Raw genomic sequence first — 18614 nt, 5'->3', positions numbered from 1 at the left:
AATTATCAACCCTTTATATGCCTTAAGTTCTGCTTTCTAGGGGACCTGAGCTAAGACATACTATTATCTGAAATAGACAAAATTAAGGTATGTATAATTTACCTTATAAATTATATGTATATATATTTATTCTGTTCTTGTATTATTGAATCTTTTCCTAGCTGACCTATTATTCTCTCCTTCATATACTATCTAATCCTCTCCACAAGGTATTGACATTTCCAAAAGATGCTTTATTAGCAGTGAGCTTGGAGTTTGCTTTATTTTTCTATGATGTCATGCACAAATATTTTAGACTTCGGAATACTGAAGGAAAATAATTCATTACTTTATGTTTTTATCTTTTACACGTCCTGGAAATTGGGAGCTGATTTAATATCCGTCATATTGCTTATCACAGGGCCTGGCACATTGTATCTTCTCAATAAATGTTTCTTGAATGAAGGAATGATAATAACCTCAAGCCGCTAAAATAAAGAAGCAACTCCGTTTTTCTTTAGCTTTTTTTTCCTATGCAGCTCCTTCTTATACACAACTTTTGCTACTGAAATGTTTAATCCGGAGGGAGTTGATTGTGTTATTTAAGTTTTTCAGGAATTGACTTATCATAGATCAGATTGATTTTTAAATTACTTTGGAGAGACCCAGTGAGTTTTGCAATTGAGGTCATATATTTGGAAAAAGGTATTATCTCAGTAGGACTGTAGTTATTGTTCAAGATTTTTCAGCTGCTGAATATTAAAAAAAAAAGACACATCGGTAGGCATATATCAGCAAACACCAACCAAGGAGTAAACTCTTCTAGCTTCAAGGATGCTGCAGTTTTCAGTGATGAGTCAATAGAGTCATTCATATTTAAATGCTAAAGATTAAAGTTTATTTTATACTTCACTCCATGTAGCACCCCTGTTGGGATGCTTTTGCATGAAAAACACTGTAAACACCTTGACTATTTCATACAATTATATTATTTTAGTCTCTAATTCTATTTAAATGTTCATAAAGAAATATGGAGGTCTCCTCATTTTCTGGGAAATTCTGTAAGTTGTTCTGTCCTTACATTAGTTAACACGAGCTGCTGTAACAGAGAAACTCCACAATCTCAGGGGCTTTACATTATAAGCATTAATTTCTTCTTTATATCAAAGACTAATGTAGATGTACATGGTTAGGTGGTTTTCACTCCAGCATTGACTGAAGAATTTAGGCTTCTTTCATCTTGTTGTTCTGCCACTTGCCATCTTCAGCAGGAGGTTGGAGGAGACTCCCATGGTCATGTGCTGGATTATTTCCATTGGGTCTAGATATGATGTACATCACTTCTGCCCCCATTCTACAAGCCAGAGCTATGTCATATGGCCATGTCTAAATGCCAGGGAAGCTGGGAATTATGACCTGGCCATGTGTCCAAAAGGGTTTCAGTGATTAGTGGCAGTGTCTGACAGTTCTTAAAGAGTATATTGATCCTAAAGGATTTGAGGGTAGCCTGGCTAGCTCAGTTGGTAGAGCATGAGATCTTAAAGGGTTTGACGGCATTTTTAAAGATTATTCATTTCTCAACATTTTTGCAATGTTTTTCTTTCCAAGTTACATTCATCAATTTAATGGCAAAAGCTGCTTGTGCTATGAAAACAAGATGGGGTAGGTGTCAGGCTGCATAGACAGAAAATTTCTAGAGGATTGATGTATTTTGAGTGATGTTTTTTCTTTTTGACTCTCAAATGTTTGATTTTTCAAGCTCCTAAGTGAGTAAAAACATATTTTAAAAAAGTGAATGGAGACAAATCTGCCTTGGATTTTTTTTGTACTCTGAATTCTGTTTACCAGTGTAAAACTGCAACTTTAATTTCAGGGGATTTAGGAATTTGGGAATCTTTCATGCTGTCAACATGAATAAATCATATCTCAAAATAATGTCCAACATCTAATTTAATATTTACAACACCTCAAAGAATGTTAACTATGATAAGTTTATAAATTTTTTTATTTAGGCTTTTTTTTCCTAACATCTTTATTGGAGTTTAATTGCTTTACAATGTTGTGTTAGTTGCTGCTGTATAACAAAGTGGATCAGCTATATGTATACATATATCCCCACATCCCCTCCCTCTTGTGTCTCCCTCCCACCCTCCCTATCCCACCCCTCTAAGTGGTCACAAAGCACGAGCTTATCTCCCTGTGCTATGTGGCCGCTTCCCACTAGCTACTGTTTTACATTTGGTAGTGTATATATATCCATGCCACTCTCTCATTCATCCCAGCTTACCCTTCCCCCTCCCCGTGTCCTCAAGTCCATTCTCTACGTCTGTGTCTTTATTGCTATCCTGCCCCTAGGTTCATCAGAACCATTTTTTTTTTTTTAGATTCCATGTATATGTGTTAGCATACGGTATTTGTTTTTCTGACGTACTTCACTCTATGACAGACTCTAGGTAGATCCACCACACTACGAGTAACTCAATTTCATTTCTTTATATGGCAGAATAATATCCCATTGTATATATGTGCCACATCTTCTTTATCCATTCATCTGTCAGTGGACACTTAGGTTGCTTCCATGTCCTGGCTATTGTAAATAGTGCTGCAGTGAACATTGTGGTACATGACTCGTTTTGAATTATGGTTTTCTCAGGGTATATGCCCAGTGGTGGGATTGCTGGGTCATATGGTAGTTCTGTTTTTAGTTTTTAAAGGAACCTCCATACTGGTCTCCATGGTGGCTGTATCAATTTACATTCCCACCAAAAGTACAAGAGGGTTCCCCTTTCTCCACACCCTCTCCAGCATTTATTGTTTGCAGATTTTTTGATGATGACCATTCTGACCGGTGTGAGGTGATACCTCATCGTAGTTTTGATGTGCATTTCTCTAATAATTAGTGATGTTGAGCGTCCTTTCATGTGTTTGTTGACAATCTGTATATCTTTTTTGGAGAAATGTCTATTTAGGTCTTCTGCCCATTTTTGGATTGGGTTGTTTGTTTTTTTGTTATTGAGCTGTATGAGCTGCTTGTATATTTTAGAGATTAATCCTTTGTCAGTTGCTTTGTTTGCATATACTTTCTCCCATTATAGGGTTGTCTTTTCGTCTTGTTTATGGTTTCCTTTGCTGTGCAAAAGCTTTTAAGTTTCATTAGGTTCCATTTGTTTATTTCTGTTGTTATTCCCATTTCTCTAGGAGGTGGGTCAAAAAGGATCCTGCTGTGATTTATGTCATAGAGTGTTCTGCCTATGTTTTCCTCTAAGAGTTTATAGTGTCTGGCCTTACATTTAGGTCTTTAATCCATTTGGAGTTTATTTTTGTGTATGGTGTTAGGGAATGTTTTAATTTCATTCTTTTACATGTAGCTGTCCAGTTTTCCTAGCACCACTTATTAGGAGGCTGTCCTTTCTACATTGTGTATTCTTGCCTCCTTCATCAAAGATAAGGCAACCATTGTAAAGGAAGTATACTCCAATAAAGTTGTTAAAAAAAAAATAAGGTGACCATATGTGCGTGTGTTTATCTCTGGATTTTCTATCCTGTTCGATTGATCTATCTTTCTGTTTTTGTGCCAGTACCATACTGTCTTGATTACTGTAGCTTTGTGGTATAGTCTGAAGTCTGGGAACCTGATTCCTCCAGCTCCGTTTTTCTTTCTCAAAATTGCTTTGGCTGTTTGGGGTCTTTTGTGTTTCCATACAGATTGTGAAATTTTTTGTTCTAGTTCTGTGAAAAATGCCATTTGTAGTTTGATAGGGATTGCATTGAATCTGTAGATTGCTTTGGGTAGTATAGTCATTTTCACAATGTTGATTCTTCCAATCCAAGAACATGGTATATCTCTCCATCTGTTTGTATCATCTTTAATTTCTTTCATCAGTGTCTTATAGTTTTCTGCATACAGATCTTTTGTCTCCTTAGGTAGGTTTATTCCTAGGTATTTTATTCTTTTTGTTTCACTGGTGAGTGGGATTGTTTCCTTAATTTCTCTTTACGATCTTTTGTTGTTAGTGTATAGGAATGCAAGAGATTTCTGTGCATTAATTTTGTATCCTGCAACTTTACCAGATTCATTGATTAGCTCTTGTAGTATTTTGGTGGCATCTTTAGGATTATCCATGTATAGTATCATGACCTCTTCAAACAGTGACGATTTTACTGTTCTTTTCCAGTTTGGATTCCTTTATTTCTTTTTCTTCTCTGATTGCCATGGCTAGCACTTCCAAAACTGTGTTGAATTATAGTGGTGAGAGGGGACATCCTTGTCTTTTCCTGATCTTAGTGGAAATGCTTTCAGTTTTTCACCATTGAGAATGATGTTTGCTGTGGGTTTTCGTATATGACCTTTATTAGGTCGAGGTAGGTTCCTTCTATGCCCACTTTCTGGAGAGTTTTTGTCATAAATGGGTGTTGAATTTTGTCAAAAGCTTTTTCTGCACCTATTGAGATGATCATATGGTTTTTATTCTTCAGTTTGTTAATATGGTGTCTCACATTGATTCACTTGGGTATATTGAATCCTTGCATCCCTGGGATAAATCCCACTTGATCATGGTGTATGAACTTTTTAATGTGTTGTTGGATTCTGTTTGCTAGTATTTTGTTGAGGATTTTTGCATCGATATTCATCAGTGATATTGGTCTGTAATTTTCTTTTTTTTGTAGTATCTTTGTCCAGTTTTGGTATCAGGGTGTTGGTGGCCTCCTAGAATGAGTTTTCAAGTGTTCCTTCCTCTGCAGTTTTTTGGAAGAGTTTGAGAAGGATGGGTGTTAGCTCTTCTCTAAATGTTTGATAGAATTCACCTGTGAAGCCATCTGGTCCTCGCCTTTTGTTTGTTGGAAGATATTTAATCACGCTTTTAATTTAATTATTTCTGATTGGTCTGTTCATATTTTCTGTTTCTCCCTGGTTCAGCCTTGGAAAGTTATACCTTTCTAAGAATTTGTCCATTTCTTCCAGGTTGTCCATTTTTTTTGGCATAGAGTTGCTTGTAGTGCAACTCTTATGCGCTACAAGCATAAGCATCTTATGATGCTTTGTATTTCTGTGGTGTCCATTGTAACCTCTTCTTTTTCATTTCTAATTTCATTGATTTGAGCCCTCTCCCTCTTCTTCTTGATGAGTCTGGCTAATGGTTTATGAATTTTGTTTATCTTCTCAAAGAACCAGCTTTTAGTTTTATTGATCTTTGCTATTGTTTTCTTTGTTTCTGTTTCCTTTTTTCTGCTCTGATCTTTATGATTTCTTTCCTTCTACTAACTTTGGGTTTTGTTTGTTCTTCTTTCTCTAGTTTCTTTAGGTTTAAAGTTAGATCATTTATTTGAGATGTTTGTTGTTTCTTGAGGTAGGATTGTATTGCTAAAGACTTCTCTCTTAGTACTGCTTTTGCTGCATCCCATAGGTTTTGGATCGTCGTGTTTTCATTGTTTGTCTCTAGGTATTTTTTGATTTCCTCTTTGATTTCTTCAGTGATCTCTTGATTATTTAGTGACGTGTTGTTCAGCCTCCACGTGTTTGTATTTTTTACGTTTTTTTCCCTGTAATTGATTTTTAGTCTCATAGCATTGTGGTCAGAAAAGATGCTTGATATGATTTCAGTTCTCTTAAATTTACTGAGGCTTGATTTGTGACTCAAGATTTCATCTATCCTGGAGACTGCTCTGTGTGCACTTGAAAAGAAAGTGTAATCTGCTGCTTCTGGATGGAATGTCTTATAAATATGAATTAAATGCATCTGGTCTGTTGTGGCATTTAAAGCTTGTGTTTCCTTATTCATTTTTTGTCTGGATGATCTGTCAACTGGTGTAACTGAGGTGTTAAAGTGCCCCGCTATTATTGTGTTGTTGTTGATTTCCTCTTTTATAGCTGTTAGCATTTGCCTTATGTATTGAGGTGCTCCTATGTTGGTTGCATATATATTTATAATTGTTATATCTTCTTCTTGGATTGATCCCTTGATCTTTATGTAGTGTCCTTCCTTGTCTCTTGTAATAGTCTTTTTTTTAAAGTCTATTTTATCTGATACGAGTATTGCTACTCCAGCTTTCTTTTCATTTCCATTTGTATCGAATATCTTTTTCCATCCCCTCACTTTTAGTCTGTATGTGTCCCTAGGTCTGAAGTGGCTCTTTTGTAGACAGCTTATATGTATATGGGTATTGTTTTTGTATCCATTCAGTGAGCCTTTATCTTTTGGTTGGAGCATTTAATCTATTCACATTTGAGGTAATTTTCGATATGTATGTTCCTTTTACTATTTTCTTAATTGTTTTGGGTTTGTTTTTGTAGGTCCTTTTCTTCTCTTGTGTTTCCCACTTAGAGAAGTTCCTTTAGCATTTATTGTAGAGCTGGTTTAGTGGTGCTGAATTCTCATAGCTTTTGCTTGTATATAAAGCTTTTGGTGTCTCCGTCAAATCTGAATGAGATCCTTGCTGGGTAGAGTAATCTTGGTTGTAGGTTCTTCCCTTTCATCACTTTAAATATATCGTGCCTCTCCCTTCTGGCTTGTAGAGTTTCTGCTGAGAATTCAGTTGTTAACCTTATGGGAGTTCCCTTGTATGTTATTTGTCATTTTTCTCCCGTTGCTTTTAATAATTTTTCTTTGTCTTTAATTTTTGTCAGTTTGATTGCCATGTGTCTTGGCGTGTTTTTCCTTCGTGTAACCTGCCTGGGACTCTCTGAACTTCCTGGACTTGGGTGGCTATTTCCTTTCCCATTAAGGAAGTTTTTGACTATAATCTCTTCAAATATTTTTTTGGGTCCTTTTTCTCTCTTCTCCTTCTGGGACCCCTATAATGAGAAAGTTGTTGCTTTAATGTTGTCCCAGAGGTCTCTTAGGTTGTCTTCATTTCTTTTCATTTTTTTTCTTTATTCTGTTCCACGGCAGTAAATTCCACCATTTTGTCTTCCAGGTCACATATCTGTTCTTCTGCCTCAGTTATTCAGCTATTGATTCCTTCTGGTGTATTTTTCATTTCAATTATTGTTTGTTCATCTCTGTTTGTTTCGTCTTTAATTCTTCTAGGTGTTTGTTCTTTAATTCTTCTAGGTCTGTGTTAAACATTTCTTGCATCTTCTCAATCTTTGCCTGCATTGTTTTTCTGAGGTCCTAGATCATCTTCACTATCATTATTCTGTCATCTTTATCTGGAAGGTTGTCTATCTCCTCTTCATTTAGTTGTTCTTCTGGGGTTTTATCTGTTCCTTCATGTGGGACATAGTCCTCTGCCTTTTCATTTTGTATATCTTTCTGTGAATGTGGTTTTCATTCCATAGGCTGCAAGATTGTAGTTCTTCTTTTTTGTGCTGTCTGCCCTCTCCCTCTCAAATTTTTTGTTTATTTGTCCAATAAGTATAAAAAAAGTGATTGCTTTTGCCACTTTTTAAGTTCCATTTCTGTGAGACCTCTGTGTGCACAAATTAAATTTATTTCTTTTTCTCATGTTTATCTGTCTGTGTCAATTTTATAATTATTCCATCCACAAGAACTCAAGATGGGTAGAGTGGGAAAATTCCCCCTCCCCAACAATGATCATTATCAAATGCTGGATAAATTAGCCTTCCTTATGTTTAATGACTCATGATCTGTAATGGACAGTGTTGTTATAGTGCAAGGGTTGGCAAGCATTTTCTGTAATTGGCCTGATGGCATATATTTTAGAATCTGTGGGTCACTAACAGTCTTTGTTGAATATTCTTTTTATGTTTGTAGTTTTACAACACTTTAGATATTTAAAAAACATTCTTAATTCATATGAAAGTAGGCTGTCAGACAGATTTGGTGTATGGGCTACTGACCTCTCTGATATACATGAATGGAGAAATTAACTGAATAAATAAGCAACATGGAATTAAGAGAAAGCATCTGTGTTCATTAATAAGTTAAGGTGAAAATGCTGATATTTACGGAGCACAATGTATGAGTGGGATGTTTCACGTCCAGACTTGGAAGAGGAAAGGAGTGCTTGCATGTTGGAGCTACTTAAATGGAAGAGGAAGAAAGTAGAATCACAAAAATGCCTATTATAGCATCAGATATAAATGTTATGTAAGAGCCCCAGAATAGCATGATGGCTGTAAACATGTCAGATATAAAAGCCAAGAGCCTAATTACAGTTCCCATCTAGTCTAATCCTGTTACCATTAGCAACAGGGAGGACAGCATCTGGGTTTGCTATCCTACTAGTCTGATTTATTCCTAGCTTTTCTCCCCCCAAGCAATTGCTACCACTGTAGAGTACTGTAGGGAAAGAGATATCCAAAGACATCTGCTGTCTGTTTTAGACCACGCCTCCTCGGGTGAAGGGACAGTCTCTTGGTGGACTTTTTATAGGTCATGATTGGTTCCTTGGCTTGGAAATCCTACAATAAATTTTTAGTTCATTCATTCAAAACAGATTAACTTCTGGAAATAGATTCATGCTAACCTATTTCTATAAAGTGAGCTTGGCTCCAGAATATGACATTGATTGTTTTCACTATTCCCATCCCCCTACCCCCCACCTCCTCCTCTTGTCACCAATATTATTTCCACTCAGGAAACCAATTTGGCACAAAGTTGCTTAGTTAGCAAAGAATTAGACAAAGAGGATTAGATATTCTTTTTTTTTTTTTTTTTTTTTTTTGCGGTACGCGGGCCTCTCGCTGTTGCAGCCTCTCCCATTGCAGAGCACAGGCTCCAGATGTGCAGGCTCAGCAGCCATGGCTCACGGGCCTAGCCGCTCCGCGGCATGTGGAATCTTCCCAGACCGAGGCATGAACCTGTGTCCCTTGCATCAGCAGGCGGACTCTCAACTACTGCGCCACCAGGGAAGCCCGATTAGATATTCTTAAGGAATGTGTACCTCAAGCTAAGGCAGCCTGATGGATTGCTTTTCTCTACTCTTGAGATATTTGTATCAAGAACCAGGAATCAAATAACTTTTCTTTCTAGACAGTGCTGAATTAAGACTGACAAACTCTTACTCTCCGATGCCCTTTTCTATTAGTCACCAAATCACTATTTCCTCCAATGTAACTGAATAGTTTATAGCTTTCTAAAATGATTATGTGAACATTTCAGAGCCTACTATGTGCCAGGTGATATAGTGGGAATATGGTGATGAACAGAAAGCAAATTACTGGCCCTCAAGAAACTCACAGTTAAATTTAGTACTATAATAACTATGAGAGTGGTAAGCTTAGACATGCACAGAACACTGAAAAAGGACACCAGACTCAGCCTGCAGGAATTAGAGTAAAATGATGCTGGAGGAGTTAGGAAATAAGAGGTAGAAGAACTTTTCAGGCAGAGAGAACAGTATGTGTAAAGGAAGACTGTATATCATGCCCAACTAGCTATAGATAATTTTGTGTGGTTCAAGTGATGGGTGGGAGCAGGGAGGATGCCAGATTGGAAGAATAAAGACATGAGCAGGGGCCAGGTTATGACGTCTTATGTATTATTGTAATGAGTATATGTTTCATCTGAATGGCAGTTGGGAATCTTCTCCTGGGGTAAGTTGTTTCTTCAGATTAGTGTTTATAACTTCATTTTACTAGAGAATGACTTTTTATTGACCTAGTGCTAATTTGTTTTGGGTAGAAAACCCTATTTGGAGCTGATGGTCACTTCTGTATAAATTGGTATTTTATCGGTTTGCAGTTGGTATAAAACTGCTGCATAACAGGCCATCCAAAAACTCAGCGGCTTAAAACAACAATTTTTTATTCTCGTGGGTCTGTGGGTTGGCTTGGGATTGCCTGATGTCGGCTTAGATTGCTTTGGAGGTTCTGGTGATCTTGAGTGGGCTCATGCTACAGTTCTCTGGGGGTGGATCGATCATGTTTTCTTTGACTAGATGACTTTTGCACATGTGCCTCTAAGCCTCCTCCTGAGATTAAGAGGCTACCCTGGGCATGCCCCGCTCATGGTGATGGTAGAGGTGTTGGAGGGTGAGAACCATTTAAGACCTAGGCTTAGAATTGTTACACCATTACTTCCTCCCTCTCTATAAACCAAAGCAAGTAACAAGATCAAGCCCAACATCAATGGAGTAAGTATATTAGTCCCATGGAAGTGAAGTGAGGAGGATGGAGTGAATATGTCTTAAAAATAATCTATCATAGGAATAATAATAGTATTTTTTGTGTGTGAGGATTAAATGAAAAATAATCCATGTAAGGTACTCAGCATAGAGTCTATCATATAAAAAAGCATTCAATAACTGCTAGCTGCTATTATTATTATTATTTGTTACATAGTGAAGTTAAATGATTTTGTGTATTTGTCAGTTCTGGCGGGAAATGAATGTCACTCCCAAAGGTTGGGTTGAAGATGATTTATTGGAGGTATTATTTACAGAGATGGGCATGGTTAAGGGAAATCATAAAAAATTAGAAGCCATTACCACCCTTACACCTGAGAGACAAGATTTTACCCAGATTCAATAACAGCTTCAGCTACGGGAGAGGTGCTGCCTGATAGGAGCTGTGGCCTTAGAGAAAAGAACATAGCTACTGCCAAAACCTTGGCCTAGCAGGGAGGGAGCTGGTGGAATAAATACCTTTTCCTTTCTCTTCTCCTACTCTCTGGTTTTCTGCCATATCCTCACATTATCTGATCCCAGCCAGAAGCCAAAAGGCAAGGAATCTTAGTGACTTAGCCTGTAGAAGTCAGCATCCCAGGGTGCAGAATAAGGAAGAGAAAGGTGGGGAATGGATGTGAAGGGGCAAACAGAATAACCAGCATGCTTTCTGAGTCAATGAGTTTTCAAATAAAAAATATCCCTTTTCTTCTCTTTAGTATTTTTTTAATTAGAATCTGGCTTTCCAGAAAAGTTTGTTGCTTTCTCTTCCTTTTTTATTTTGTTGTGAGCACATATCACTACCAAAAACATTATAAGCTTAAAATGTCAGTGGTTTCATTATTCAGCTAAGCACAAAGAAAACTATGCCTAAATAAGGGGACCAGACCAAACAGCACATGGATAAGGGATTGAATCAGTGTCCTGAATCAGTAGAAAATCTATTTTCACAGTTTGGAAATTGGATCATTGCTGTTGCAGAATTAGAAAACACCTCTTCCCTCATTGCTTTTTGAAATTATTTTATGCTGTGCAGTGATTCAACATTCCTGTGAAATTGAATGGAGAGATCATCATGGTTTAGAGAAAAATGACCTCATGGTGAACTTGGTCCATCTCTGCTGTCAGCTAGCCAAAGTCTTCTGAAAACTGCTAGAAAAAGTATTTCCTTATAAAGTAGTTCTCATCATAATTAAATTCTCTACTAAGTAAAAGGAATTTTTTTTTCATAAGTTTAGAATCTGGGCAGAAATTCTGATTCTTTCTCTTTCTATTTTTTCCCCTCTATAGGCTGTCTTTCTTCTGTTTCTTATATTTCTGTTTTATGTATTTTTCATTTCTCTCTTAGTTTTATTCTCTTCTTTTTTTGGGGGGGGAGGGTCATTCATTCTGACAGATCATAGTCACAGGCATTCATTCATCTGCTTAACAGATGTTTGTGAAGAACTCCTTGTGACGTGGAGACAGAGCAGCCTCTCCTTTCATTACATTATGTGGATGACCAACCTGTCTTTACCTGTAATATTTATTTCAGTTCTGTTTTGCTATTTTTTTTGCAGTATTTTTTATTTCTTCCCCTGCAGTCTCTGAATTTCTTCTTGTGATTATATTTACTTTGTCATGAATTCCCAATTCCCAATACTTTGTCTTGACTCATTAGTATAAAAGAGCCCATTTATTTACCTGTCAAATTTGGAGATGGGTACCCTTTTGCCTTCCAGGTTGAAGGTAATGCTAACATTTAAAAAGACCAGTTACTGACCTGCCTGTGGCCAAGTTTCTACTTACACTTTCCAAAGGGTTGGAAGGTTTGTTCAGACCCACGGAACTGGCAGCAAAGTAAATTTGGACAGTTTGTGGTTAATCTCAAAGCCCAGAGCCTGGGACTAACCATATTTTTTCAATATCCATCTCAAATATTTATCTTATATCTCCTACTTGGGCCAAGTATTTCATAGAATGTAAGCTCCATGAGAGCAGGACCCTTGTTCTTTGCCATGTCCATAGTACATAGAGCAATGACATAGAAAGTGCTCAATAATAAATGTTTGTTTGTAGAATAAATGTATTATACATGTCAATGGTATAGGAGAGACTTACAGAAGAGGAACCAGGAGAGGGGGAAGTAAACTCACATTTCATGAACTACTATGTGCCAGTTACTATTCTGTATATAATTTAATTTATTCTTACAATAATCTTATGAGATGATTGTTATTTTCCTATTTTATGTGAGGAAATTGAATCTCATAGAAGTTAAGTAACTTGGCCAAAGCTACACAGCCAGTTTGTGGCAGAAGTGGAATTCAAACCTGTTTGTCTGATTCAAATGTGTATCTTCTTCCCCCTCTATATTCCTTACTTGTGATCCAGAAATATATGAAGATAAAGGAACTGGATCCATGGGTGGAGGGGGAGTTAGATATATACTAAAGGCTGCAAATTTTCTATGACATTTAAAACATTTTTGTGTTTTTCTTTCAAACATAGTATAAAAGAAATAAATTTAAATCCTATTTGGGATCGTTTGGATAACCACTTTATAACTAAGCGCTGCTGCATGATTTCCTGGAAGACCTGTACTTGTGCTTGTGTTTATAGTTTCACTGAAGACAAGTGGTACTCTTTAAATGTCACAGCCTATTGTAAAGAGAACAGAGATGGACTTAATCCATAATCACTGCTTTGCACCAAGCTAAGGCCAAGTCACATCAAGGCATGGTTAACAAATGAATTTGCATAATAATAGTGAGTATCCTTTATGTTGGAAGTAGCGGCTTAGCTTCAGCAAAACATCATTCATCACATTAGATTAATGTTAATTTGAAGGTTATTGGTTTAGGAGTTTCGATTTATTCAATTTATAATTTTCAATTTTTATAGTTGTATAGGAGTTAGAAGCATAAGTAATTTATACCTCGTTTTATTTTTGTATATTCTTAAATGATTCTATAATAAAATATATTGCCAACATGATAGTGTTTCCTATTTCAAATTTTCTCTTTTAAAATACGTAACACTTTATTCAAGTATGAAAAAGTGATATAGCTGCTTGTGAACTAGTATATGTCTTTCATTTGATTGTAAGCTTCTCAAAGACAGAATCCATGTGATACTCATTTTGCAATCCCTACTCCACACCCTGGTACCTAGCATGTGGATGGTGTCAGCATGCAGGGGTAGGGAGTGCATGGTGTCAGAGGTAGGGAGTGGATGGTGTCAGAGTTCAGGGGTCATTCAATCATCCAACAACAAGAACATCCAACAACTGAGAAACTACAATTCCAGGCACTGTTTTTACAGGAGTGAATGTGACTGGCAAGGTCCTTGCGCTCATGGAGCTTATATTCTGATGGGGGGAGACAGACAATACATAAATAAACACATATGGAAATAAAATGCTTATATATTGAATAAATGCTGTGGGGAAATAAATCATTTCCATCTTCAGCACTCCACTGATGCTGCCATTGTTAAGGTCAGCAGTGACCTCCTTGTTGCCAAATGCATTGGCTGCTTTAGTGTCCTTAAATATTTTGTCCAATAGGCATTTTGTACTACAATCTTTTTTTGTTTTAATATTGAGTTGTGTTAAATAACATTCTTGGACATTGAGTCATTCTCTCCTGTGCATTTCCTAGGTTTATGTTCTTTACCCAGATTTTTTTTTTTTTTTTTTTTTTGCTTTACAGTTTTCTTAAAACAATTCTCAAATTTATGCCAGATTTCTTCATGGAGACCATACGCAACTTGAGAGCAGAGGCTCTCTTTTACTTTTCTACATGTATATTGCTCTACACGTAGTGGATGAACAATACCTTTTGACTTGACTAATTGGGCTCCGCTCTCAGGTTTGCGATAGTTTTTTGTGTTTTTTTTAACATTTTTATCGGAGTATAATTGCTTTACAATGGTGTGTTACTTTCTGCTTTATTACAAAGTGAATCAGTTATACATATACATATGTTCCCATATCTCTTCCTTCTTGTGTCTCCCTCCCTCCTACCCTCCCTATCCCACCCCTCTAGGTGGTCGCAAAGCAGCGAGCTGATCTCCCTGTGCCATGCGGCTGCTTCCCACTAGCTATCTATTTTACGTTTGGTAGTGTATATATGTCCATGCCACTCTCTCACTTTGTCACAGCTTACCCTTCCCCCTCCCCATATCCTCAAGTCCATTGTCTAGTAGGTCTGTGTCTTTATTCCCGTCTTACCCCTAGGTTCTTCATGACCTTTTTTTTTTCCCTTAGATTCCATATATATGTGTTAGCATACGGTATTTGTTTTTCTCCTTCTGACTTGCTTCACTCTGTATTACAGTTATTAAACTATGTTCTCTGGAATTGTAAGGGTTCACAGTTCCTAGGTAAGAACTGATGTGTCTGATGGCTAGGCTCCCTCCATCCTCTCTTCAACAGAACTTCCTTCCCTTCCTTTCCTTTCCCTGTCCTTCTCTTCCCTTTCCTTTCTCCTCCTTGATTAAGTTTATTCCTAGATATTTTATTCTTTTTGATGTGATTTTAAAAGGGATTTTCTTGCTTTCTCTTTCTGATAATTCATTAATGTATAGGAAAGCAACAGATTTTTGTATATTAATCTTGTATCCTGCAACTCTACTGAATTCATTCATTGGTTCTAATAGTTCTATTGTGGAGACTTTAGGGTTTTCTATATATAGTATTAGGTCATTTGCAAGTAGTGACAGTTTTACTTCTTCCCTTCCAATTTGGATGCTTTCTATTTCTTTTTCTTGCCTGATTGCTGTGGCTAGGACTTCCAATCCTATATTATATAGAAGTGATGAGACTGGGTATCCTTGTCTTGACCCTGATGTTAGAGGAAAACCTTTCATTTTTTTTTAACCACTGAGTGTGCTGGTAGCTATGGGTTTGTCATAAATGGCCTTTATAATGTTGATATATGTTCCTCTATGCCAACTTTGATAATAGTTTTTATCATGAAGGATGTTGAATTTTGTCAGATGCTTTTTCTGCATCTATTCAGATGATCATGTGGTTTTTATCTTTTGTTTTTTTTAATATGCTGTATCACATTGATCGATTTGCAGATATTAAACTGTCTTTGCATCCCTGGAGTAAATCCCACTTGACCATATTGTATGATCCTTTTCATATATTGTTGAATTCAGTTTGCTAGGATTTTTGCATCTATATTCATCAGAGATATTGGCCTGTTATTTTTTTGTATGTATAGTTTCTTTGACTGATTTTGATATCAGGGTAATAGTGGCATTGTAGAATGAATTGGGGAGTGTTACCTCCTCTTCAGTTTTTTTTGAAATAGTTTAAGAAGGGAGGTATTAGCTTTACTTTCTATATTTGGTAGAATTCCCCTGTGAAGCCATCCAGTCCTGGACTTTTGTTTGCTGGGAATTTTTGATTACTGATTCAGTTTCACTGCCAGTGATTGGTCTGTTAAGAACTTTCTGATTCACTTTTAGAAGATTGTATGTTTCTAGGAATTTATCCATTTCTTCTGGGTTGTCCAATTTGTTGGCATATATCTGTTCATAGTATTCTCTTATGAATTTTTGTATCTCTGTGCTTTTGTTTGTTATTTTTCATCTTTCATTTCTTATTTTATTTGGGTTCTCTCTTTTTTCTTAATGAGACTGGCTAAAGGTTCATCAATTTTGTTTATCTTTTCAGGAAAAAAACAGCTCAGTTTTATTGATCTTTTCTATTTTTTTAAATTTCTATTTTATTGATTTCCTCTCTGATCTTTATTATTTCCTTCCTTATCCTGACTTTGGACTTTGTTTGTTCTTCTTTTCTAATTACTTTAAATGGTAGTTTAGGTTGTTTATTTGAGATTTTTCTTGCTTATTGAGGTAGGTCTGTATTGCTGTAAATATCCCTCTTTGAATTGCTTTTGCTGCATCTCATAGATTTTGGAAAGTTGTGTTTTTATTTTCATTTGTCTCAAGGTATTTTATGATTTCTGCTTTGATTTCTTCACTGATCCATTGATTTTTTTAGTAGCATGTTGTTTGGCCTCCACTTGTTTGTGTTTTTCCCATTTCTTTTCCTATAATAGATTTCTAGTGTCATACTGCTGTGGTCAGAAAGAATGCTTGATGTGATTTCTATCCTGTTAAATTTGGAGACTTATTTTATGGCCTAGCATGTGATCTGTCCTGGAGAAAATTCCATGTGTGCTTCAAAAGAATGTGTCTTCTGCTGTTTTTGGATGGAATGTCCTGTAGATATTTATTAAGTTCAGCTGGTCTAATGTGCATTTGAAGCCACTGTTTCCTTAGTGATTTTCTGGCTGAATGATTTGTCCGTGTAAGTGGGGTGCGAAAGTCCCCTGCCATTATTTTATCATTGTCAGTTTCTACCTTTAGGTATGTTAATATTTGCTTTATATACTTAGGTGCTCCTATATTCAGTGCATATATGTTGACGAGTGTAATATACTCTTCTTGTATTGATTCTTTTATCATTATATAATGCTTTTCTTTGTCTTTTGTTATAGATTTTGTTTTAAAGACAACTTTGTCTGATATGATCAGCTTTCTTTCTGTTTCCATTTGCATGGAAAATCTTTTTCCATCCCTTCACTTTCAGTCTATGTTTATCTTTAGCTCTGAAGTTATAGTGTCTTGTAGATAGCATATAGATGGGTCTTATTTTTTATCTAATCAACCACTGTATGTCTTTTGATTGGAGCATTTATTCCATTGACATTCAAAGTGATTATTGATAGGTATGTACTTATTGCCATTTTCTTGCTTGTTTTCTGGTTGTTTTTGTAGTTCTTCTCTGGTTTTTTTTCTTCTTTTAGTTTCTTCCTTTGTGATTTGATAATTTTTTTAGTATTATGCTTGTGCTCCTTTCTCTCTACTTTTTTATGTATCTATTGTGGTTTTTCATTTGTGGTTACCATGGGGTTAATATATGTTGACCTATAACTATATCTACTTGTTTTAAACTGATAGTCATTTAAGTTGAAACACATTCTAAAAGATCCACATTTTTTACTCCCCTCGTCCATGTTTTGTGGTTTTGATGTCCTATTTTAACTCTTTATGTCTATCCCTTAACCATTTATTGTGGTTATAGTTGCTGTTTGTCTTTGTACTAGCTTGAGTGGTTGATCCACAGCCTTTACTGTATATTTGCTATTACTAGTGGGTTTTTCCTTTCCTATAGATACTTACTTCTTGTTGTACAGACTTTTCTTTTCCACTTACAGTGTTCCTTTAACAGTTTTTGTTAATATTGATGAACTCTTAGTTTTTGCTTCTCTCAGAAGTCCTTTATGTCTTCTTCAATTCTGAATGATAACCTTGTTGGGTAGATTATCCTAGGTTTTAGGTTTTTCCCTTTCAGCACTTTAAATACATCATGCCACTCCCTTCTGGCTTGCAATGTTTCTGCAGAAAAATCAGCTTATAGCCTTATGGGGACTTCTTTGTATTTGACTCTGTTTTTCTCTTGCTGTCTTTAGAATTTTCTCTTTAACTCTTGCCATTTTAATTATGATATGTCTTGGTTTGGGTCTTTTTGAGTTCAACTTATTTGGGACTCTCTGTGCTTCCTGCACCTGGAAATCTATTTCCTTCTTCAGCTTTGGGAAGTTTTCAGCCCCAATTTCATCAGATACATTTTCTATTCCTTTCTGTCTCCCATCTCCTTCTGGGACCCCTATAATGCAAATGTTAGTATGCTTGATGTTGTTCTAGAGGTGCCTTAAATTATCTTCATTTTTTAAAATTTGTTTTGCTTTTTGCTCTTCTGATTGGGTGATTTCCATTATGCTATCTTCCCGATTGTTTATGCATTCTTCTGTATCACCTAGTCTGCTATTAATTCCTTCTAGTGTATCTTATTTTTTTTTTTTTTTTTTTTTTGCAGTACGCGGGCCTCTCACTGTTGTGGCCTCTCCCGTTGGCTCTGGACGCGCAGGCTCAGCGGCCATGGCTCACGGGCCCAGCCGCTCTGTGGCATGTGGGATCCTCCCAGACCGGGACATGAACCCGTGTCCCGTGCATTTGCAGGTGGACTCTCAACCACTGTGCCACCAGGGAAGCCCCTTCTAGTGTATTTTTCATTTCACTTACTGTATTCTTCAGCTTGACAGGTTCTTTTTTATATTTTCTAGTTCGTTATTAAAATTTTCACTGTGTTCATCTATTCTTTTCCCAAATTCAGTAAGCATTCTTATTTCTAATGCTTTGAACTCTTTATCTGGTAAATTATTTATAGGTTTCTTTCAGCACCTTTTTTTCTTTTTCTTTTGTTTGAAACATATTCCTGTCTTCTTATTTTAACTTTCTCTGTCTCTATGAAATTAGATGAAACAGTCCCCCAGTCTCGAAAGGGTGTCCTTGTGTGGGAGCATCCCTATGCAGTTTGCACGTGCCCAGTGGCTTTGGTGGGAGAACTGGATCTGAAGTAAGCATGCGTCACATCTTCCCCTGGGGTGTGCTGGAATCTACCATCTTAATGGGAGGTAGGGTTAGAGATGGAGGGGCTAGAATCAGAGCCAGGTGTGAGCCAGGGCTTCTCCTGTGCTCACTGGCTATCACCTCCTTATTGGGAG

The 18614-nt window shown here is 36.5% G+C and overlaps 1 protein-coding gene across 1 annotated transcript in view; it reads left to right on the top strand.

The window, feature by feature from the left end:
• The window catches only part of LOC132526515 (disks large homolog 1-like), a 1013093-nt gene that overhangs the window by 238464 nt on the left and 756015 nt on the right, over positions 1-18614 (top strand). The gene's annotated exons all lie outside the window — the stretch shown is intronic.

This window comes from Lagenorhynchus albirostris, chromosome 9 (genome assembly GCF_949774975.1).
Source record: "Lagenorhynchus albirostris chromosome 9, mLagAlb1.1, whole genome shotgun sequence".
Lineage (NCBI taxonomy): Eukaryota > Metazoa > Chordata > Mammalia > Artiodactyla > Delphinidae > Lagenorhynchus > Lagenorhynchus albirostris.
This window is presented reverse-complemented; position numbering and strand designations above follow the sequence as displayed.